This window comes from Danio rerio, chromosome 6 (genome assembly GCF_052040795.2).
Source record: "Danio rerio strain M-AB ecotype USA chromosome 6, GRCz13ab, whole genome shotgun sequence".
Taxonomy (NCBI): Eukaryota; Metazoa; Chordata; class Actinopteri; order Cypriniformes; family Danionidae; genus Danio; species Danio rerio.
Window position 1 is genome coordinate 7,186,138 of NC_141026.1, and position 24,146 is coordinate 7,210,283.

Below are 24,146 nucleotides of genomic sequence, written 5' to 3' on the forward strand. Positions count from 1 at the left end.
CATTTCTATTTTAGACACCGTTTCTATTTTTGTGACACATGTTTAGCTTGTGTCGAATGTTTTGCGTGCACTTCACATTTTCGATTTTTTTCGTGACATTTCTATTTTAGACACCATTTCTATGTCTGCGACACATGTTTAGCTTGTGTCGCATGTTTTGCGTGCACTTCACATTTTCGATTTTTTTTATGACATTTAGATTTTAGACACCGTTTCTATTTTTGCGACACATGTTTAGCTTGTGTCGCATGTTTTGCGTGCACTTCACATTTTCGATTTTTTTAATGACATTTCTATTTTAGACACGTTTCTATTTTTGCGACACATGTTTAGCTTGCGTCGCATGTTTTGTGAAGGCACGGTGTAGTAAGGCACTTGACCAGCCAGTGCACACAGCAGCCTCCTGACCAATCAGAGCACCCCAAGCCACCCGGTCGATCAAGAGAGCACATCAGCTTTCAGATTAATCAGCGCACGTACGGCCCATGAAGAGCACATCAGCTTTCAGATTAATAAGCGCACGTACGGCCACCTGACCAACCAGAGGACCCAGGGTCCAACTGACCAGTCAGAGCACACAAGGCAACCTGACCGATCATAGCACCCTAGCTTTATGATATTTCTATTTTAGACACCGTTTCTATTTTTGCGACACATGTTTAGCTTGTGTCGCATGTTTTGCGTGCACTTCACATTTTCGATTTTTTTCATGACATTTCTATTTTAGACACCGTTTCTATTTTTGCGACACATGTTTAGCTTGTGTCTCATGTTTTGGTGCACACTTCACATTTTTGATTTTTTTCGTGACATTTCTATTTTAGACACCGTTTCTATTTTTGCGACACATGTTTAGCTTGTGTCGCATGTTTTGCGTGCACTTCACATTTTCGATTTATTTCATGACATTTAGATTTTAGACACCGTTTCTATTTTTGCGACACATGCTTAGCTTGTGTCGCATGTTTTGCGTGCACTTCACATTTTCGATTTTTTTTATGACATTTCTATTTTAGACATCGTTTCTATTTTTGCGACACATGTTTAGCTTGTGTCGCATGTTTTGCGTGCACACTTCACATTTTCGAATTTTTTTGTGACATTTCTATTTTAGACACCGTTTCTATGTTTGCGACACATGTTTAGCTTGTGTCGCATGTTTTGCGTGCACTTCACATTTTCGATTTATTTCATGACATTTAGATTTTAGACACCGTTTCTATTTTTGCAACACATGTTTAGCTTGTGTCGCATGTTTTGCGTGCACTTCACATTTTCGATTTTTTTCGTGACATTTCTATTTTAGACACCTTTTCTATGTCTGCGACACATGTTTAGCTTGTGTCGCATGTTTTGCGTGCACTTCACATTTTCGATTTTTTTTATGACATTTAGATTTTAGACACCGTTTCTATTTTTGCGACACATGTTTAGCTTGTGTCGCATGTTTTGCGTGCACTTCACATTTTCGATTTTTTTAATGACATTTCTATTTTAGACACGTTTCTATTTTTGCGACACATGTTTAGCTTGCGTCGCATGTTTTGTGAAGGCACGGTGTAGTAAGGCACTTGACCAGCCAGTGCACACAGCAGCCTCCTGACCAATCAGAGCACCCCAAGCCACCCGGTCGATCAAGAGAGCACATCAGCTTTCAGATTAATCAGCGCACGTACGGCCCATGAAGAGCACATCAGCTTTCAGATTAATAAGCGCACGTACGGCCACCTGACCAACCAGAGGACCCAGGGTCCAACTGACCAGTCAGAGCACACAAGGCAACCTGACCGATCATAGCACCCTAGCTTTATGATATTTCTATTTTAGACACCGTTTCTATTTTTGCGACACATGTTTAGCTTGTGTCGCATGTTTTGCGTGCACTTCACATTTTCGATTTTTTTCATGACATTTCTATTTTAGACACCGTTTCTATTTTTGCGACACATGTTTAGCTTGTGTCTCATGTTTTGGTGCACACTTCACATTTTTGATTTTTTTCGTGACATTTCTATTTTAGACACCGTTTCTATTTTTGCGACACATGTTTAGCTTGTGTCGCATGTTTTGCGTGCACTTCACATTTTCGATTTATTTCATGACATTTAGATTTTAGACACCGTTTCTATTTTTGCGACACATGCTTAGCTTGTGTCGCATGTTTTGCGTGCACTTCACATTTTCGATTTTTTTTATGACATTTCTATTTTAGACATCGTTTCTATTTTTGCGACACATGTTTAGCTTGTGTCGCATGTTTTGCGTGCACACTTCACATTTTCGAATTTTTTTGTGACATTTCTATTTTAGACACCGTTTCTATGTTTGCGACACATGTTTAGCTTGTGTCGCATGTTTTGCGTGCACTTCACATTTTCGATTTTTTTCGTGACATTTAGATTTTAGACACCGTTTCTATTTCTGCAACACATGTTTAGCTTGCGTTGCATGTTTTGTGAAGGCACGGTGTAGTAAGGCACTTGACCAGCCAGTGCACACAGCAGCCTCCTGACCAATCAGAGCACCCCAAGCCACCCGGTCGATCAAGAGAGCACATCAGCTTTCAGATTAATCAGCGCACGTACGGCCCATGAAGAGCACATCAGCTTTCAGATTAATAAGCGCACGTACGGCCACCTGACCAACCAGAGGACCCAGGGTCCAACTGACCAGTCAGAGCACACAAGGCAACCTGACCGATCATAGCACCCTAGCTTTATGATATTTCTATTTTAGACACCGTTTCTATTTTTGCGACACAAGTTTAGCTTGTGTCGCATGTTTTGCGTGCACTTCACATTTTCGATTTTTTTCGTGACATTTCTATTTTAGACACCGTTTCTATGTCTGCGACACGTTTAGCTTGTGTCACATGTTTTGCGTGCACTTCACATTTTCGATTTTTTCGTGACGTTTCTATTTTAGACACCGTTTCTATGTCTGTGACACATGTTTAGCTTGTGTCACATGTTTTGCGTGCACTTCACATTTTCGATTTTTTTCGTGACATTTCTATTTTAGACACCTTTTCTATGTCTGCGACACATGTTTAGCTTGTGTCGCATGTTTTGCGTGCACTTCACATTTTCGATTTTTTTTATGACATTTAGATTTTAGACACCGTTTCTATTTTTGCGACACATGTTTAGCTTGTGTCGCATGTTTTGCATGCACTTCACATTTTCGATTTTTTTTATGACATTTCTATTTTAGACACGTTTCTATTTTTGCGACACATGTTTAGCTTGCGTCGCATGTTTTGTGAAGGCACGGTGTAGTAAGGCACTTGACCAGCCAGTGCACACAGCAGCCTCCTGACCAATCAGAGCACCCCAAGCCACCCGGTCGATCAAGAGAGCACATCAGCTTTCAGATTAATCAGCGCACGTACGGCCCATGAAGAGCACATCAGCTTTCAGATTAATAAGCGCACGTACGGCCACCTGACCAACCAGAGGACCCAGGGTCCAACTGACCAGTCAGAGCACACAAGGCAACCTGACCGATCATAGCACCCTAACTTTATGATATTTCTATTTTAGACACCGTTTCTATTTTTGCGACACATGTTTAGCTTGTGTCGCATGTTTTGCGTGCACTTCACATTTTCGATTTTTTTTGTGACATTTCTATTTTAGACACCGTTTCTATGTCTGCGACACATGTTTAGCTTGTGTCACATGTTTTGCGTGCACTTCACATTTTCGATTTTTTTTATGACATTTCTATTTTAGACATTGTTTCTATTTTTGCGACACATGTTTAGCTTGTGTCGCATGTTTTGGTGCACACTTCACATTTTCAAATTTTTTTGTGACAATTCTATTTTAGACACCGTTTCTATGTTTGCGACACATGTTTAGCTTGTGTCGCATGTTTTGCGTGCACTTCACATTTTTGATTTTTTTCGTGACATTTAGATTTTAGACACCGTTTCTATTTCTGCAACACATGTTTAGCTTGCGTTGCATGTTTTGTGAAGGCACGGTGTAGTAAGGCACTTGACCAGCCAGTGCACACAGCAGCCTCCTGACCAATCAGAGCACCCCAAGCCACCCGGTCGATCAAGAGAGCACATCAGCTTTCAGATTAATCAGCGCACGTACGGCCCATGAAGAGCACATCAGCTTTCAGATTAATAAGCGCACGTACGGCCACCTGACCAACCAGAGGACCCAGGGTCCAACTGACCAGTCAGAGCACACAAGGCAACCTGACTGATCATAGCACCCTAACTTTATGATATTTCTATTTTAGACACCGTTTCTATTTTTGCGACACATGTTTAGCTTGTGTCGCATGTTTTGCGTGCACTTCACATTTTCGATTTTTTTTGTGACATTTCTATTTTAGACACCGTTTCTATGTCTGCGACACATGTTTAGCTTGTGTCACATGTTTTGCGTGCACTTCACATTTTCGATTTTTTCGTGACATTTCTATTTTAGACACCGTTTCTATGTGTGTGACACATGTTTAGCTTGTGTCACATGTTTTGCGTGCACTTCACATTTTCGTTTTTTTTCGTGACATTTCTATTTTAGACACCGTTTCTATTTTTGCCACACATGTTTAGCTTGTGTCGAATGTTTTGCGTGCACTTCACATTTTCGATTTTTTTCGTAACATTTCTATTTTAGACACCGTTTCTATGTCTGCGACACATGTTTAGCTTGTGTCACATGTTTTGCGTGCACTTCACATTTTCGATTTTTTCGTGACATTTCTATTTTAGACACCGTTTCTATGTCTGTGACACATGTTTAGCTTGTGTCACATGTTTTGCGTGCACTTCACATTTTCGTTTTTTTTCGTGACATTTCTATTTTAGACACCGTTTCTATTTTTGCCACACATGTTTAGCTTGTGTTGCATGTTTTGCGTGCACTTCACATTTTCGATTTTTTTTATGACATTTAGATTTTAGACACCGTTTCTATTTTTGCGACACATGTTTAGCTTGTGTCGCATGTTTTGCGTGCACTTCACATTTTCGATTTTTTTAATGACATTTCTATTTTAGACACGTTTCTATTTTTGCGACACATGTTTAGCTTGCGTCGCATGTTTTGTGAAGGCACGGTGTAGTAAGGCACTTGACCAGCCAGTGCACACAGCAGCCTCCTGACCAATCAGAGCACCCCAAGCCACCCGGTCGATCAAGAGAGCACATCAGCTTTCAGATTAATCAGCGCACGTACGGCCCATGAAGAGCACATCAGCTTTCAGATTAATAAGCGCACGTACGGCCACCTGACCAACCAGAGGACCCAGGGTCCAACTGACCAGTCAGAGCACACAAGGCAACCTGACCGATCATAGCACCCTAGCTTTATGATATTTCTATTTTAGACACCGTTTCTATTTTTGCGACACATGTTTAGCTTGTGTCGCATGTTTTGGTGCACACTTCACATTTTTGATTTTTTTCGTGACATTTCTATTTTAGACACCGTTTCTATTTTTGCGACACATGTTTAGCTTGTGTCGCATGTTTTGCGTGCACTTCACATTTTCGATTTTTTTTCATGACATTTAGATTTTACACACCGTTTCTATTTTTGCGACACATGTTTAGCTTGTGTCGCATGTTTTGCGTGCACTTCACATTTTCGATTTTTTTTATGACATTTCTATTTTAGACATTGTTTCTATTTTTGCGACACATGTTTAGCTTGTGTCGCATGTTTTGGTGCACACTTCACATTTTCAAATTTTTTTGTGACATTTCTATTTTAGACACCGTTTCTATGTTTGCGACACATGTTTAGCTTGTGTCGCATGTTTTGCGTGCACTTCACATTTTCGATTTTTTTCGTGACATTTAGATTTTAGACACAGTTTCTATTTCTGCAACACATGTTTAGCTTGCGTTGCATGTTTTGTGAAGGCACGGTGTAGTAAGGCACTTGACCAGCCAGTGCACACAGCAGCCTCCTGACCAATCAGAGCACCCCAAGCCACCCGGTCGATCAAGAGAGCACATCAGCTTTCAGATTAATCAGCGCACGTACGGCCCATGAAGAGCACATCAGCTTTCAGATTAATAAGCGCACGTACGGCCACCTGACCAACCAGAGGACCCAGGGTCCAACTGACCAGTCAGAGCACACAAGGCAACCTGACCGATCATAGCACCCTAACTTTATGATATTTCTATTTTAGACACCGTTTCTATTTTTGCGACACATGTTTAGCTTGTGTCGCATGTTTTGCGTGCACTTCACATTTTCGATTTTTTTCGTGACATTTCTATTTTAGACACCGTTTCTATGTCTGCGACACATGTTTAGCTTGTGTCACATGTTTTGCGTGCACTTCACATTTTCGATTTTTTCGTGACGTTTCTATTTTAGACACCTTTTCTATTTTTGTGACACATGTTTAGCTTGTGTCGAATGTTTTGCGTGCACTTCACATTTTCGATTTTTTTCGTGACATTTCTATTTTAGACACCTTTTCTATGTCTGCGACACATGTTTAGCTTGTGTCGCATGTTTTGCGTGCACTTCACATTTTCGATTTTTTTTATGACATTTAGATTTTAGACACCGTTTCTATTTTTGCGACACATGTTTAGCTTGTGTCGCATGTTTTGCGTGCACTTCACATTTTCGATTTTTTTTATGACATTTCTATTTTAGACACGTTTCTATTTTTGCGACACATGTTTAGCCTGCGTCGCATGTTTTGTGAAGGCACGGTGTAGTAAGGCACTTGACCAGCCAGTGCACACAGCAGCCTCCTGACCAATCAGAGCACCCCAAGCCACCCGGTCGATCAAGAGAGCACATCAGCTTTCAGATTAATCAGCGCACGTACGGCCCATGAAGAGCACATCAGCTTTCAGATTAATAAGCGCACGTACGGCCACCTGACCAACCAGAGGACCCAGGGTCCAACTGACCAGTCAGAGCACACAAGGCAACCTGACCGATCATAGCACCCTAGCTTTATGATATTTCTATTTTAGACACCGTTTCTATTTTTGCGACACATGTTTAGCTTGTGTCGCATGTTTTGCGTGCACTTCACATTTTCGATTTTTTTCATGACATTTCTATTTTAGACACCGTTTCTATTTTTGCGACACATGTTTAGCTTGTGTCCCATGTTTTGGTGCACACTTCACATTTTTGATTTTTTTCGTGACATTTCTATTTTAGACACCGTTTCTATTTTTGCGACACATGTTTAGCTTGTGTCGCATGTTTTGCGTGCACTTCACATTTTCGATTTTTTTATGACATTTAGATTTTAGACACCGTTTCTATTTTTGCGACACATGTTTAGCTTGTGTCGCATGTTTTGCGTGCACTTCACATTTTCGATTTTTTTCATGACATTTAGATTTTAGACACCGTTTCTATTTTTGCGACACATGTTTAGCTTGTGTCGCATGTTTTGCGTGCACTTCACATTTTCGATTTTTTTTATGACATTTCTATTTTAGACATCGTTTCTATTTTCGCGACACATGTTTAGCTTGTGTCGCATGTTTTGCGTGCACTTCACATTTTCGATTTTTTTTATGACATTTCTATTTTAGACACGTTTCTATTTTTGCGACACATGTTTAGCTTGCGTCGCATGTTTTGTGAAGGCACGGTGTAGTAAGGCACTTGACCAGCCAGTGCACACAGCAGCCTCCTGACCAATCAGAGCACCCCAAGCCACCCGGTCGATCAAGAAAGCACATCAGCTTTCAGATTAATCAGCGCACGTACGGCCCATGAAGAGCACATCAGCTTTCAGATTAATAAGCGCACGTACGGCCACCTGACCAACCAGAGGACCCAGGGTCCAACTGACCAGTCAGAGCACACAAGGCAACCTGACCGATCATAGCACCCTAGCTTTATGATATTTCTATTTTAGACACCGTTTCTATTTTTGCGACACATGTTTAGCTTGTGTCGCATGTTTTGCGTGCACTTCACATTTTCGATTTTTTTTCATGACATTTAGATTTTACACACCGTTTCTATTTTTGCGACACATGTTTAGCTTGTGTCGCATGTTTTGCGTGCACTTCACATTTTCGATTTTTTTCATGACATTTAGATTTTAGACACCGTTTCTATTTTTGCGACACATGTTTAGCTTGTGTCGCATGTTTTGGTGCACACTTCACATTTTCAAATTTTTTTGTGACATTTCTATTTTAGACACCGTTTCTATGTTTGCGACACATGTTTAGCTTGTGTCGCATGTTTTGCGTGCACTTCACATTTTCAATTTTTTTTCGTGACATTTAGATTTTAGACACAGTTTCTATTTCTGCAACACATGTTTAGCTTGCGTTGCATGTTTTGTGAAGGCACGGTGTAGTAAGGCACTTGACCAGCCAGTGCACACAGCAGCCTCCTGACCAATCAGAGCACCCCAAGCCACCCGGTCGATCAAGAGAGCACATCAGCTTTCAGATTAATCAGCGCACGTACGGCCCATGAAGAGCACATCAGCTTTCAGATTAATAAGCGCACGTACGGCCACCTGACCAACCAGAGGACCCAGGGTCCAACTGACCAGTCAGAGCACACAAGGCAACCTGACCGATCATAGCACCCTAACTTTATGATATTTCTATTTTAGACACCGTTTCTATTTTTGCGACACATGTTTAGCTTGTGTCGCATGTTTTGCGTGCACTTCACATTTTCGATTTTTTTCGTGACATTTCTATTTTAGACACCGTTTCTATGTCTGCGACACATGTTTAGCTTGTGTCACATGTTTTGCGTGCACTTCACATTTTCGATTTTTTCGTGACGTTTCTATTTTAGACACCGTTTCTATGTCTGTGACACATGTTTAGCTTGTGTCACATGTTTTGCGTGCACTTCACATTTTCGATTTTTTTCGTGACATTTCTATTTTAGACACCGTTTCTATTTTTGTGACACATGTTTAGCTTGTGTCGAATGTTTTGCGTGCACTTCACATTTTCGATTTTTTTCGTGACATTTCTATTTTAGACACCTTTTCTATGTCTGCGACACATGTTTAGCTTGTGTCGCATGTTTTGCGTGCACTTCACATTTTCGATTTTTTTTATGACATTTAGATTTTAGACACCGTTTCTATTTTTGCGACACATGTTTAGCTTGTGTCGCATGTTTTGCGTGCACTTCACATTTTCAATTTTTTTTGTGACATTTCTATTTTAGACACGTTTCTATTTTTGCGACACATGTTTAGCTTGCGTCGCATGTTTTGTGAAGGCACGGTGTAGTAAGGCACTTGACCAGCCAGTGCACACAGCAGCCTCCTGACCAATCAGAGCACCCCAAGCCACCCGGTCGATCAAGAGAGCACATCAGCTTTCAGATTAATCAGCGCACGTACGGCCCATGAAGAGCACATCAGCTTTCAGATTAATAAGCGCACGTACGGCCACCTGACCAACCAGAGGACCCAGGGTCCAACTGACCAGTCAGAGCACACAAGGCAACCTGACCGATCATAGCACCCTAGCTTTATGATATTTCTATTTTAGACACCGTTTCTATTTTTGCGACACATGTTTAGCTTGTGTCGCATGTTTTGCTAGCACTTCACATTTTCGATTTTTTTCATGACATTTCTATTTTAGACACCGTTTCTATTTTTGCGACACATGTTTAGCTTGTGTCCCATGTTTTGGTGCACACTTCACATTTTTGATTTTTTTCGTGACATTTCTATTTTAGACACCGTTTCTATTTTTGCGACACATGTTTAGCTTGTGTCGCATGTTTTGCGTGCACTTCACATTTTCGATTTTTTTTATGACATTTAGATTTTAGACACCGTTTCTATTTTTGCGACACATGTTTAGCTTGTGTCGCATGTTTTGCGTGCACTTCACATTTTCGATTTTTTTCATGACATTTAGATTTTAGACACCGTTTCTATTTTTGCGACACATGTTTAGCTTGTGTCGCATGTTTTGCGTGCACTTCACATTTTCGATTTTTTTTATGACATTTCTATTTTAGACATCGTTTTTATTTTTGCGACACATGTTTAGCTTGTGTCGCATGTTTTGGTGCACACTTCACATTTTCGAATTTTTTTGTGACATTTCTATTTTAGACACCGTTTCTATGTTTGCGACACATGTTTAGCTTGTGTCGCATGTTTTGCGTGCACTTCACATTTTTGATTTTTTTGTGACATTTAGATTTTAAACACCGTTTCTATTTCTGCAACACATGTTTAGCTTGCGTCGCATGTTTTGTGAAGGCACGGTGTAGTAAGGCACTTGACCAGCCAGTGCACACAGCAGCCTCCTGACCAATCAGAGCACCCCAAGCCACCCGGTCGATCAAGAAAGCACATCAGCTTTCAGATTAATCAGCGCACGTACGGCCCATGAAGAGCACATCAGCTTTCAGATTAATAAGCGCACGTACGGCCACCTGACCAACCAGAGGACCCAGGGTCCAACTGACCAGTCAGAGCACACAAGGCAACCTGACCGATCATAGCACCCTAGCTTTATGATATTTCTATTTTAGACACCGTTTCTATTTTTGCGACACATGTTTAGCTTGTGTCGCATGTTTTGCGTGCACTTCACATTTTCGATTTTTTTTCATGACATTTAGATTTTACACACCGTTTCTATTTTTGCGACACATGTTTAGCTTGTGTCGCATGTTTTGCGTGCACTTCACATTTTCGATTTTTTTTATGACATTTCTATTTTAGACATTGTTTCTATTTTTGCGACACATGTTTAGCTTGTGTCGCATGTTTTGGTGCACACTTCACATTTTCAAATTTTTTTGTGACATTTCTATTTTAGACACCGTTTCTATGTTTGCGACACATGTTTAGCTTGTGTCGCATGTTTTGCGTGCACTTCACATTTTCGATTTTTTTCGTGACATTTAGATTTTAGACACAGTTTCTATTTCTGCAACACATGTTTAGCTTGCGTTGCATGTTTTGTGAAGGCACGGTGTAGTAAGGCACTTGACCAGCCAGTGCACACAGCAGCCTCCTGACCAATCAGAGCACCCCAAGCCACCCGGTCGATCAAGAGAGCACATCAGCTTTCAGATTAATCAGCGCACGTACGGCCCATGAAGAGCACATCAGCTTTCAGATTAATAAGCGCACGTACGGCCACCTGACCAACCAGAGGACCCAGGGTCCAACTGAGCAGTCAGAGCACACAAGGCAACCTGACCGATCATAGCACCCTAGCTTTATGATATTTCTATTTTAGACACCGTTTCTATTTTTGCGACACATGTTTAGCTTGTGTCGCATGTTTTGCGTGCACTTCACATTTTCGATTTTTTTTCATGACATTTAGATTTTACACACCGTTTCTATTTTTGCGACACATGTTTAGCTTGTGTCGCATGTTTTGCGTGCACTTCACATTTTCGATTTTTTTTATGACATTTCTATTTTAGACATTGTTTCTATTTTTGCGACACATGTTTAGCTTGTGTCGCATGTTTTGGTGCACACTTCACATTTTCAAATTTTTTTGTGACATTTCTATTTTAGACACCGTTTCTATGTTTGCGACACATGTTTAGCTTGTGTCGCATGTTTTGCGTGCACTTCACATTTTCGATTTTTTTCGTGACATTTAGATTTTAGACACAGTTTCTATTTCTGCAACACATGTTTAGCTTGCGTTGCATGTTTTGTGAAGGCACGGTGTAGTAAGGCACTTGACCAGCCAGTGCACACAGCAGCCTCCTGACCAATCAGAGCACCCCAAGCCACCCGGTCGATCAAGAGAGCACATCAGCTTTCAGATTAATCAGCGCACGTACGGCCCATGAAGAGCACATCAGCTTTCAGATTAATAAGCGCACGTACGGCCACCTGACCAACCAGAGGACCCAGGGTCCAACTGACCAGTCAGAGCACACAAGGCAACCTGACCGATCATAGCACCCTAACTTTATGATATTTCTATTTTAGACACCGTTTCTATTTTTGCGACACATGTTTAGCTTGTGTCGCATGTTTTGCGTGCACTTCACATTTTCGATTTTTTTCGTGACATTTCTATTTTAGACACCGTTTCTATGTCTGCGACACATGTTTAGCTTGTGTCACATGTTTTGCGTGCACTTCACATTTTCGATTTTTTCGTGACGTTTCTATTTTAGACACCGTTTCTATGTCTGTGACACATGTTTAGCTTGTGTCACATGTTTTGCGTGCACTTCACATTTTCGATTTTTTTCGTGACATTTCTATTTTAGACACCGTTTCTATTTTTGTGACACATGTTTAGCTTGTGTCGAATGTTTTGCGTGCACTTCACATTTTCGATTTTTTTCGTGACATTTCTATTTTAGACACCTTTTCTATGTCTGCGACACATGTTTAGCTTGTGTCGCATGTTTTGCGTGCACTTCACATTTTCGATTTTTTTTATGACATTTAGATTTTAGACACCGTTTCTATTTTTGCGACACATGTTTAGCTTGTGTCGCATGTTTTGCGTGCACTTCACATTTTCGATTTTTTTAATGACATTTCTATTTTAGACACGTTTCTATTTTTGCGACACATGTTTAGCTTGCGTCGCATGTTTTGTGAAGGCACGGTGTAGTAAGGCACTTGACCAGCCAGTGCACACAGCAGCCTCCTGACCAATCAGAGCACCCCAAGCCACCCGGTCGATCAAGAGAGCACATCAGCTTTCAGATTAATCAGCGCACGTACGGCCCATGAAGAGCACATCAGCTTTCAGATTAATAAGCGCACGTACGGCCACCTGACCAACCAGAGGACCCAGGGTCCAACTGACCAGTCAGAGCACACAAGGCAACCTGACCGATCATAGCACCCTAGCTTTATGATATTTCTATTTTAGACACCGTTTCTATTTTTGCGACACATGTTTAGCTTGTGTCGCATGTTTTGCGTGCACTTCACATTTTCGATTTTTTTCATGACATTTCTATTTTAGACACCGTTTCTATTTTTGCGACACATGTTTAGCTTGTGTCCCATGTTTTGGTGCACACTTCACATTTTTGATTTTTTTCGTGACATTTCTATTTTAGACACTGTTTCTATTTTTGCGACACATGTTTAGCTTGTGTCGCATGTTTTGCGTGCACTTCACATTTTCGAATTTTTTTATGACATTTAGATTTTAGACACCGTTTCTATTTTTACGACACATGTTTAGCTTGTGTCGCATGTTTTGCGTGCACTTCACATTTTCGATTTTTTTCATGACATTTAGATTTTAGACACCGTTTCTATTTTTGCGACACATGTTTAGCTTGTGTCGCATGTTTTGCGTGCACTTCACATTTTTGATTTTTTTTATGACATTTCTATTTTAGACATCGTTTCTATTTTTGCGACACATGTTTAGCTTGTGTCGCATGTTTTGGTGCACACTTCACATTTTCGAATTTTTTTGTGACATTTCTATTTTAGACACCGTTTCTATGTTTGCGACACATGTTTAGCTTGTGTCGCATGTTTTGCGTGCACTTCACATTTTTGATTTTTTTGTGACATTTAGATTTTAAACACCGTTTCTATTTCTGCAACACATGTTTAGCTTGCGTCGCATGTTTTGTGAAGGCACGGTGTAGTAAGGCACTTGACCAGCCAGTGCACACAGCAGCCTCCTGACCAATCAGAGCACCCCAAGCCACCCGGTCGATCAAGAAAGCACATCAGCTTTCAGATTAATCAGCGCACGTACGGCCCATGAAGAGCACATCAGCTTTCAGATTAATAAGCGCACGTACGGCCACCTGACCAACCAGAGGACCCAGGGTCCAACTGACCAGTCAGAGCACACAAGGCAACCTGACCGATCATAGCACCCTAGCTTTATGATATTTCTATTTTAGACACCGTTTCTATTTTTGCGACACATGTTTAGCTTGTGTCGCATGTTTTGCGTGCACTTCACATTTTCGATTTTTTTTCATGACATTTAGATTTTACACACCGTTTCTATTTTTGCGACACATGTTTAGCTTGTGTCGCATGTTTTGCGTGCACTTCACATTTTCGATTTTTTTTATGACATTTCTATTTTAGACATTGTTTCTATTTTTGCGACACATGTTTAGCTTGTGTCGCATGTTTTGGTGCACACTTCACATTTTCAAATTTTTTTGTGACATTTCTATTTTAGACACCGTTTCTATGTTTGCGACACATGTTTAGCTTGTGTCGCATGTTTTGCGTGCACTTCACATTTTCGATTTTTTTCGTGACATTTAGATTTTGGACACAGTTTCTATTTCTGCAACACATGTTTAGCTTGCGTTGCATGTTTTGTGAAGGCACGGTGTAGTAAGGCACTTGACCAGCCAGTGCACACAGCAGCCTCCTGACCAATCAGAGCACCCCAAGCCACCCGGTCGATCAAGAGAGCACATCAGCTTTCAGATTAATCAGCGCACGTACGGCCCATGAAGAGCACATCAGCTTTCAGATTAATAAGCGCACGTACGGCCACCTGACCAACCAGAGGACCCAGGGTCCAACTGACCAGTCAGAGCACACAAGGCAACCTGACCGATCATAGCACCCTAACTTTATGATATTTCTATTTTAGACACCGTTTCTATTTTTGCGACACATGTTTAGCTTGTGTCGCATGTTTTGCGTGCACTTCACATTTTCGATTTTTTTCGTGACATTTCTATTTTAGACACCGTTTCTATGTCTGCGACACTTGTTTAGCTTGTGTCACATGTTTTGCGTGCACTTCACATTTTCGATTTTTTCGTGATGTTTCTATTTTAGACACCGTTTCTATGTCTGTGACACATGTTTAGCTTGTGTCACATGTTTTGCGTGCACTTCACATTTTCGATTTTTTTCGTGACATTTCTATTTTAGACACCGTTTCTATTTTTGTGACACATGTTTAGCTTGTGTCGAATGTTTTGCGTGCACTTCACATTTTCGTTTTTTTTCGTGACATTTCTATTTTAGACACCTTTTCTATGTCTGCGACACATGTTTAGCTTGTGTCGCATGTTTTGCGTGCACTTCACATTTTCGATTTTTTTTATGACATTTAGATTTTAGACACCGTTTCTATTTTTGCGACACATGTTTAGCTTGTGTCGCATGTTTTGCGTGCACTTCACATTTTCGATTTTTTTAATGACATTTCTATTTTAGACACGTTTCTATTTTTGCGACACATGTTTAGCTTGCGTCGCATGTTTTGTGAAGGAACGGTGTAGTAAGGCACTTGACCAGCCAGTGCACACAGCAGCCTCCTGACCAATCAGAGCACCCCAAGCCACCCGGTCGATCAAGAGAGCACATCAGCTTTCAGATTAATCAGCGCACGTACGGCCCATGAAGAGCACATCAGCTTTCAGATTAATAAGCGCACGTACGGCCACCTGACCAACCAGAGGACCCAGGGTCCAACTGACCAGTCAGAGCACACAAGGCAACCTGACCGATCATAGCACCCTAGCTTTATGATATTTCTATTTTAGACACCGTTTCTATTTTTGCGACACATGTTTAGCTTGTGTCGCATGTTTTGCGTGCACTTCACATTTTCGATTTTTTTCATGACATTTCTATTTTAGACACCGTTTCTATTTTTGCGACACATGTTTAGCTTGTGTCCCATGTTTTGGTGCACACTTCACATTTTTGATTTTTTTCGTGACATTTCTATTTTAGACACCGTTTCTATTTTTGCGACACATGTTTAGCTTGTGTCGCATGTTTTGCGTGCACTTCACATTTTCGATTTTTTTTATGACATTTAGATTTTAGACACCGTTTCTATTTTTGCGACACATGTTTAGCTTGTGTCGCATGTTTTGCGTGCACTTCACATTTTCGATTTTTTTCATGACATTTAGATTTTAGACACCGTTTCTATTTTTGCGACACATGTTTAGCTTGTGTCGCATGTTTTGCGTGCACTTCACATTTTCGATTTTTTTTATGACATTTCTATTTTAGACATCGTTTCTATTTTTGCGACACATGTTTAGCTTGTGTCGCATGTTTTGGTGCACACTTCACATTTTCGAATTTTTTTGTGACATTTCTATTTTAGACACCGTTTCTATGTTTGCGACACATGTTTAGCTTGTGTCGCATGTTTTGCGTGCACTTCACATTTTCGATTTTTTTGTGACATTTAGATTTTAAACACCGTTTCTATTTCTGCAACACATGTTTAGCTTGCGTTGCATGTTTTGTGAAGGCACGGTGTAGTAAGGCACTTGACCAGCCAGTGCACACAGCAGCCTCCTGACCAATCAGAGCACCCCAAGCCACCCGGTCGATCAAGAAAGCACATCAGCTTTCAGATTAATCAGCGCACGTACGGCCCATGAAGAGCACATCAGCTTTCAGATTAATAAGCGCACGTACGGCCACCTGACCAACCAGAGGACCCAGGGTCCAACTGACCAGTCAGAGCACACAAGGCAACCTGACCGATCATAGCACCCTAGCTTTATGATATTTCTATTTTAGACACCGTTTCTATTTTTGCGACACATGTTTAGCTTGTGTCGCATGTTTTGGTGCACACTTCACATTTTTGATTTTTTTCGTGACATTTCTATTTTAGACACCGTTTCTATTTTTGCGACACATGTTTAGCTTGTGTCGCATGTTTTGCGTGCACTTCACATTTTCGATTTTTTTTCATGACATTTAGATTTTACACACCGTTTCTATTTTTGCGACACATGTTTAGCTTGTCACATGTTTTGCGTGCACTTCACATTTTCGATTTTTTCGTGACATTTCTATTTTAGACACCGTTTCTATGTGTGTGACACATGTTTAGCTTGTGTCACATGTTTTGCGTGCACTTCACATTTTCGATTTTTTTCGTGACGTTTCTATTTTAGACACCGTTTCTATGTCTGCGACACATGTTTAGCTTGTGTCACATGTTTTGCGTGCACTTCACATTTTCGATTTTTTTCGTGACATTTCTATTTTAGACACCGTTTCTATTTTTGTGACACATGTTTAGCTTGTGTCGAATGTTTTGCGTGCACTTCACATTTTCGATTTTTTTCGTGACATTTCTATTTTAGACACCTTTTCTATGTCTGCGACACATGTTTAGCTTGTGTCGCATGTTTTGCGTGCACTTCACATTTTCGATTTTTTTTATGACATTTAGATTTTAGACACCGTTTCTATTTTTGCGACACATGTTTAGCTTGTGTCGCATGTTTTGCGTGCACTTCACATTTTCGATTTTTTTGTGACATTTAGATTTTAAACACCGTTTCTATTTCTGCAACACATGTTTAGCTTGCGTTGCATGTTTTGTGAAGGCACGGTGTAGTAAGGCACTTGACCAGCCAGTGCACACAGCAGCCTCCTGACCAATCAGAGCACCCCAAGCCACCCGGTCGATCAAGAAAGCACATCAGCTTTCAGATTAATCAGCGCACGTACGGCCCATGAAGAGCACATCAGCTTTCAGATTAATAAGCGCACGTACGGCCACCTGACCAACCAGAGGACCCAGGGTCCAACTGACCAGTCAGAGCACACAAGGCAACCTGACCGATCATAGCACCCTAGCTTTATGATATTTCTATTTTAGACACCGTTTCTATTTTTGCGACACATGTTTAGCTTGTGTCGCATGTTTTGGTGCACACTTCACATTTTTGATTTTTTTCGTGACATTTCTATTTTAGACACCGTTTCTATTTTTGCGACACATGTTTAGCTTGTGTCGCATGTTTTGCGTGCACTTCACATTTTCGATTTTTTTTCATGACATTTAGATTTTACACACCGTTTCTATTTTTGCGACACATGTTTAGCTTGTCACATGTTTTGCGTGCACTTCACATTTTCGATTTTTTCGTGACATTTCTATTTTAGACACCGTTTCTATGTGTGTGACACATGTTTAGCTTGTGTCACATGTTTTGCGTGCACTTCACATTTTCGATTTTTTTCGTGACATTTCTATTTTAGACACCGTTTCTATTTTTGTGACACATGTTTAGCTTGTGTCGAATGTTTTGCGTGCACTTCACATTTTCGATTTTTTTCGTGACATTTCTATTTTAGACACCTTTTCTATGTCTGCGACACATGTTTAGCTTGTGTCGCATGTTTTGCGTGCACTTCACATTTTCGATTTTTTTTATGACATTTAGATTTTAGACACCGTTTCTATTTTTGCGACACATGTTTAGCTTGTGTCGCATGTTTTGCGTGCACTTCACATTTTCGATTTTTTTTATGACATTTCTATTTTAGACACGTTTCTATTTTTGCGACACATGTTTAGCTTGCGTCGCATGTTTTGTGAAGGCACGGTGTAGTAAGGCACTTGACCAGCCAGTGCACACAGCAGCCTCCTGACCAATCAGAGCACCCCAAGCCACCCGGTCGATCAAGAGAGCACATCAGCTTTCAGATTAATCAGCGCACGTACGGCCCATGAAGAGCACATCAGCTTTCAGATTAATAAGCGCACGTACGGCCACCTGACCAACCAGAGGACCCAGGGTCCAACTGACCAGTCAGAGCACACAAGGCAACCTGACCGATCATAGCACCCTAGCTTTATGATATTTCTATTTTAGACACCGTTTCTATTTTTGCGACACATGTTTAGCTTGTGTCGCATGTTTTGCGTGCACTTCACATTTTCGATTTTTTTCATGACATTTCTATTTTAGACACCGTTTCTATTTTTGCGACACATGTTTAGCTTGTGTCCCATGTTTTGGTGCACACTTCACATTTTTGATTTTTTTCGTGACATTTCTATTTTAGACACCGTTTCTATTTTTGCGACACATGTTTAGCTTGTGTCGCATGTTTTGCGTGCACTTCACATTTTCGATTTTTTTTATGACATTTAGATTTTAGACACCGTTTCTATTTTTGCGACACATGTTTAGCTTGTGTCGCATGTTTTGCGTGCACTTCACATTTTCGATTTTTTTCATGACATTTAGATTTTAGACACCGTTTCTATTTTTGCGACACATGTTTAGCTTGTGTCGCATGTTTTGCGTGCACTTCACATTTTCGATTTTTTTAATGACATTTCTATTTTAGACATTGTTTCTATTTTTGCGACACATGTTTAGCTTGTGTCGCATGTTTTGGTGCACACTTCACATTTTCGAATTTTTTTGTGACATTTCTATTTTAGACACCGTTTCTATGTTTGCGACACATGTTTAGCTTGTGTCGCATGTTTTGCGTGCACTTCACATTTTTGATTTTTTTGTGACATTTAGATTTTAAACACCGTTTCTATTTCTGCAACACATGTTTAGCTTGCGTCGCATGTTTTGTGAAGGCACGGTGTAGTAAGGCACTTGACCAGCCAGTGCACACAGCAGCCTCCTGACCAATCAGAGCACCCCAAGCCACCCGGTCGATCAAGAAAGCACATCAGCTTTCAGATTAATCAGCGCACGTACGGCCCATGAAGAGCACATCAGCTTTCAGATTAATAAGCGCACGTACGGCCACCTGACCAACCAGAGGACCCAGGGTCCAACTGACCAGTCAGAGCACACAAGGCAACCTGACCGATCATAGCACCCTAGCTTTATGATATTTCTATTTTAGACATTGTTTCTATTTTTGCGACACATGTTTAGCTTGTGTCGCATGTTTTGGTGCACACTTCACATTTTCAAATTTTTTTGTGACATTTCTATTTTAGACACCGTTTCTATGTTTGCGACACATGTTTAGCTTGTGTCGCATGTTTTGCGTGCACTTCACATTTTCGATTTTTTTCGTGACATTTAGATTTTGGACACAGTTTCTATTTCTGCAACACATGTTTAGCTTGCGTTGCATGTTTTGTGAAGGCACGGTGTAGTAAGGCACTTGACCAGCCAGTGCACACAGCAGCCTCCTGACCAATCAGAGCACCCCAAGCCACCCGGTCGATCAAGAGAGCACATCAGCTTTCAGATTAATCAGCGCACGTACGGCCCATGAAGAGCACATCAGCTTTCAGATTAATAAGCGCACGTACGGCCACCTGACCAACCAGAGGACCCAGGGTCCAACTGACCAGTCAGAGCACACAAGGCAACCTGACCGATCATAGCACCCTAACTTTATGATATTTCTATTTTAGACACCGTTTCTATTTTTGCGACACATGTTTAGCTTGTGTCGCATGTTTTGCGTGCACTTCACATTTTCGATTTTTTTCGTGACATTTCTATTTTAGACACCGTTTCTATGTCTGCGACACTTGTTTAGCTTGTGTCACATGTTTTGCGTGCACTTCACATTTTCGATTTTTTCGTGATGTTTCTATTTTAGACACCGTTTCTATGTCTGTGACACATGTTTAGCTTGTGTCACATGTTTTGCGTGCACTTCACATTTTCGATTTTTTTCGTGACATTTCTATTTTAGACACCGTTTCTATTTTTGTGACACATGTTTAGCTTGTGTCGAATGTTTTGCGTGCACTTCACATTTTCGTTTTTTTTCGTGACATTTCTATTTTAGACACCTTTTCTATGTCTGCGACACATGTTTAGCTTGTGTCGCATGTTTTGCGTGCACTTCACATTTTCGATTTTTTTTATGACATTTAGATTTTAGACACCGTTTCTATTTTTGCGACACATGTTTAGCTTGTGTCGCATGTTTTGCGTGCACTTCACATTTTCGATTTTTTTAATGACATTTCTATTTTAGACACGTTTCTATTTTTGCGACACATGTTTAGCTTGCGTCGCATGTTTTGTGAAGGAACGGTGTAGTAAGGCACTTGACCAGCCAGTGCACACAGCAGCCTCCTGACCAATCAGAGCACCCCAAGCCACCCGGTCGATCAAGAGAGCACATCAGCTTTCAGATTAATCAGCGCACGTACGGCCCATGAAGAGCACATCAGCTTTCAGATTAATAAGCGCACGTACGGCCACCTGACCAACCAGAGGACCCAGGGTCCAACTGACCAGTCAGAGCACACAAGGCAACCTGACCGATCATAGCACCCTAGCTTTATGATATTTCTATTTTAGACACCGTTTCTATTTTTGCGACACATGTTTAGCTTGTGTCGCATGTTTTGCGTGCACTTCACATTTTCGATTTTTTTCATGACATTTCTATTTTAGACACCGTTTCTATTTTTGCGACACATGTTTAGCTTGTGTCCCATGTTTTGGTGCACACTTCACATTTTTGATTTTTTTCGTGACATCTCTATTTTAGACACCGTTTCTATTTTTGCGACACATGTTTAGCTTGTGTCGCATGTTTTGCGTGCACTTCACATTTTCGATTTTTTTTATGACATTTAGATTTTAGACACCGTTTCTATTTTTGCGACACATGTTTAGCTTGTGTCGCATGTTTTGCGTGCACTTCACATTTTCGATTTTTTTCATGACATTTAGATTTTAGACACCGTTTCTATTTTTGCGACACATGTTTAGCTTGTGTCGCATGTTTTGCGTGCACTTCACATTTTCGATTTTTTTTATGACATTTCTATTTTAGACATCGTTTCTATTTTTGCGACACATGTTTAGCTTGTGTCGCATGTTTTGGTGCACACTTCACATTTTCGAATTTTTTTGTGACATTTCTATTTTAGACACCGTTTCTATGTTTGCGACACATGTTTAGCTTGTGTCGCATGTTTTGCGTGCACTTCACATTTTCGATTTTTTTGTGACATTTAGATTTTAAACACCGTTTCTATTTCTGCAACACATGTTTAGCTTGCGTTGCATGTTTTGTGAAGGCACGGTGTAGTAAGGCACTTGACCAGCCAGTGCACACAGCAGCCTCCTGACCAATCAGAGCACCCCAAGCCACCCGGTCGATCAAGAAAGCACATCAGCTTTCAGATTAATCAGCGCACGTACGGCCCATGAAGAGCACATCAGCTTTCAGATTAATAAGCGCACGTACGGCCACCTGACCAACCAGAGGACCCAGGGTCCAACTGACCAGTCAGAGCACACAAGGCAACCTGACCGATCATAGCACCCTAGCTTTATGATATTTCTATTTTAGACACCGTTTCTATTTTTGCGACACATGTTTAGCTTGTGTCGCATGTTTTGGTGCACACTTCACATTTTTGATTTTTTTCGTGACATTTCTATTTTAGACACCGTTTCTATTTTTGCGACACATGTTTAGCTTGTGTCGCATGTTTTGCGTGCACTTCACATTTTCGATTTTTTTTCATGACATTTAGATTTTACACACCGTTTCTATTTTTGCGACACATGTTTAGCTTGTCACATGTTTTGCGTGCACTTCACATTTTCGATTTTTTCGTGACATTTCTATTTTAGACACCGTTTCTATGTGTGTGACACATGTTTAGCTTGTGTCACATGTTTTGCGTGCACTTCACATTTTCGATTTTTTTCGTGACGTTTCTATTTTAGACACCGTTTCTATGTCTGCGACACATGTTTAGCTTGTGTCACATGTTTTGCGTGCACTTCACATTTTCGATTTTTTTCGTGACATTTCTATTTTAGACACCGTTTCTATTTTTGTGACACATGTTTAGCTTGTGTCGAATGTTTTGCGTGCACTTCACATTTTCGATTTTTTTCGTGACATTTCTATTTTAGACACCTTTTCTATGTCTGCGACACATGTTTAGCTTGTGTCGCATGTTTTGCGTGCACTTCACATTTTCGATTTTTTTTATGACATTTAGATTTTAGACACCGTTTCTATTTTTGCGACACATGTTTAGCTTGTGTCGCATGTTTTGCGTGCACTTCACATTTTCGATTTTTTTTATGACATTTCTATTTTAGACACGTTTCTATTTTTGCGACACATGTTTAGCTTGCGTCGCATGTTTTGTGAAGGCACGGTGTAGTAAGGCACTTGACCAGCCAGTGCACACAGCAGCCTCCTGACCAATCAGAGCACCCCAAGCCACCCGGTCGATCAAGAGAGCACATCAGCTTTCAGATTAATCAGCGCACGTACGGCCCATGAAGAGCACATCAGCTTTCAGATTAATAAGCGCACGTACGGCCACCTGACCAACCAGAGGACCCAGGGTCCAACTGACCAGTCAGAGCACACAAGGCAACCTGACCGATCATAGCACCCTAGCTTTATGATATTTCTATTTTAGACACCGTTTCTATTTTTGCGACACATGTTTAGCTTGTGTCGCATGTTTTGCGTGCACTTCACATTTTCGATTTTTTTCATGACATTTCTATTTTAGACACCGTTTCTATTTTTGCGACACATGTTTAGCTTGTGTCCCATGTTTTGGTGCACACTTCACATTTTTGATTTTTTTCGTGACATTTCTATTTTAGACACCGTTTCTATTTTTGCGACACATGTTTAGCTTGTGTCGCATGTTTTGCGTGCACTTCACATTTTCGATTTTTTTTATGACATTTAGATTTTAGACACCGTTTCTATTTTTGCGACACATGTTTAGCTTGTGTCGCATGTTTTGCGTGCACTTCACATTTTCGATTTTTTTCATGACATTTAGATTTTAGACACCGTTTCTATTTTTGCGACACATGTTTAGCTTGTGTCGCATGTTTTGCGTGCACTTCACATTTTCGATTTTTTTAATGACATTTCTATTTTAGACATCGTTTCTATTTTTGCGACACATGTTTAGCTTGTGTCGCATGTTTTGGTGCACACTTCACATTTTCGAATTTTTTTGTGACATTTCTATTTTAGACACCGTTTCTATGTTTGCGACACATGTTTAGCTTGTGTCGCATGTTTTGCGTGCACTTCACATTTTTGATTTTTTTGTGACATTTAGATTTTAAACACCGTTTCTATTTCTGCAACACATGTTTAGCTTGCGTCGCATGTTTTGTGAAGGCACGGTGTAGTAAGGCACTTGACCAGCCAGTGCACACAGCAGCCTCCTGACCAATCAGAGCACCCCAAGCCACCCGGTCGATCAAGAAAGCACATCAGCTTTCAGATTAATCAGCGCACGTACGGCCCATGAAGAGCACATCAGCTTTCAGATTAATAAGCGCACGTACGGCCACCTGACCAACCAGAGGACCCAGGGTCCAACTGACCAGTCAGAGCACACAAGGCAACCTGACCGATCATAGCACCCTAGCTTTATGATATTTCTATTTTAGACATTGTTTCTATTTTTGCGACACATGTTTAGCTTGTGTCGCATGTTTTGGTGC

General features: G+C 40.7%; 5 long non-coding RNA genes across 7 annotated transcripts in view; 2 read left to right on the forward strand and 3 right to left on the reverse strand.

Moving 5' to 3' along the window:
* LOC110438668 (uncharacterized) overlaps positions 1-24,146 on the reverse strand; it is a 130,032-nt gene that overhangs the window by 58,839 nt on the left and 47,047 nt on the right. The window lies entirely within an intron of this gene.
* On the forward strand, positions 3,814-6,551 carry LOC148679687 (uncharacterized). Of its 3 annotated transcripts, none has more exons than XR_015944633.1 (4): positions 3,814-3,866; positions 4,481-4,675; positions 4,864-5,484; positions 6,485-6,551. It is a non-coding gene; the product is annotated as an uncharacterized LOC148679687 (long non-coding RNA). The 3 variants fall into 3 exon arrangements; XR_015944632.1 differs by lacking the exon at positions 6,485-6,551 and adding an exon at positions 5,579-5,867; XR_015944634.1 differs by lacking the exon at positions 6,485-6,551 and adding an exon at positions 5,772-5,839.
* On the reverse strand, positions 3,895-5,376 carry LOC147843345 (uncharacterized). The gene is made up of 2 exons (XR_015493163.1): positions 4,698-5,376; positions 3,895-4,313 (listed from the first exon to the last, which is right to left on the reverse strand). It is a non-coding gene; the product is annotated as an uncharacterized LOC147843345 (long non-coding RNA).
* Positions 11,217-12,958, forward strand: LOC148679688 (uncharacterized). The gene is made up of 3 exons (XR_015944639.1): positions 11,217-11,446; positions 11,541-12,256; positions 12,350-12,958. It is a non-coding gene; the product is annotated as an uncharacterized LOC148679688 (long non-coding RNA).
* On the reverse strand, positions 14,849-19,351 carry LOC148679689 (uncharacterized). The gene is made up of 4 exons (XR_015944631.1): positions 17,810-19,351; positions 16,809-17,713; positions 15,755-16,617; positions 14,849-15,566 (listed from the first exon to the last, which is right to left on the reverse strand). It is a non-coding gene; the product is annotated as an uncharacterized LOC148679689 (long non-coding RNA).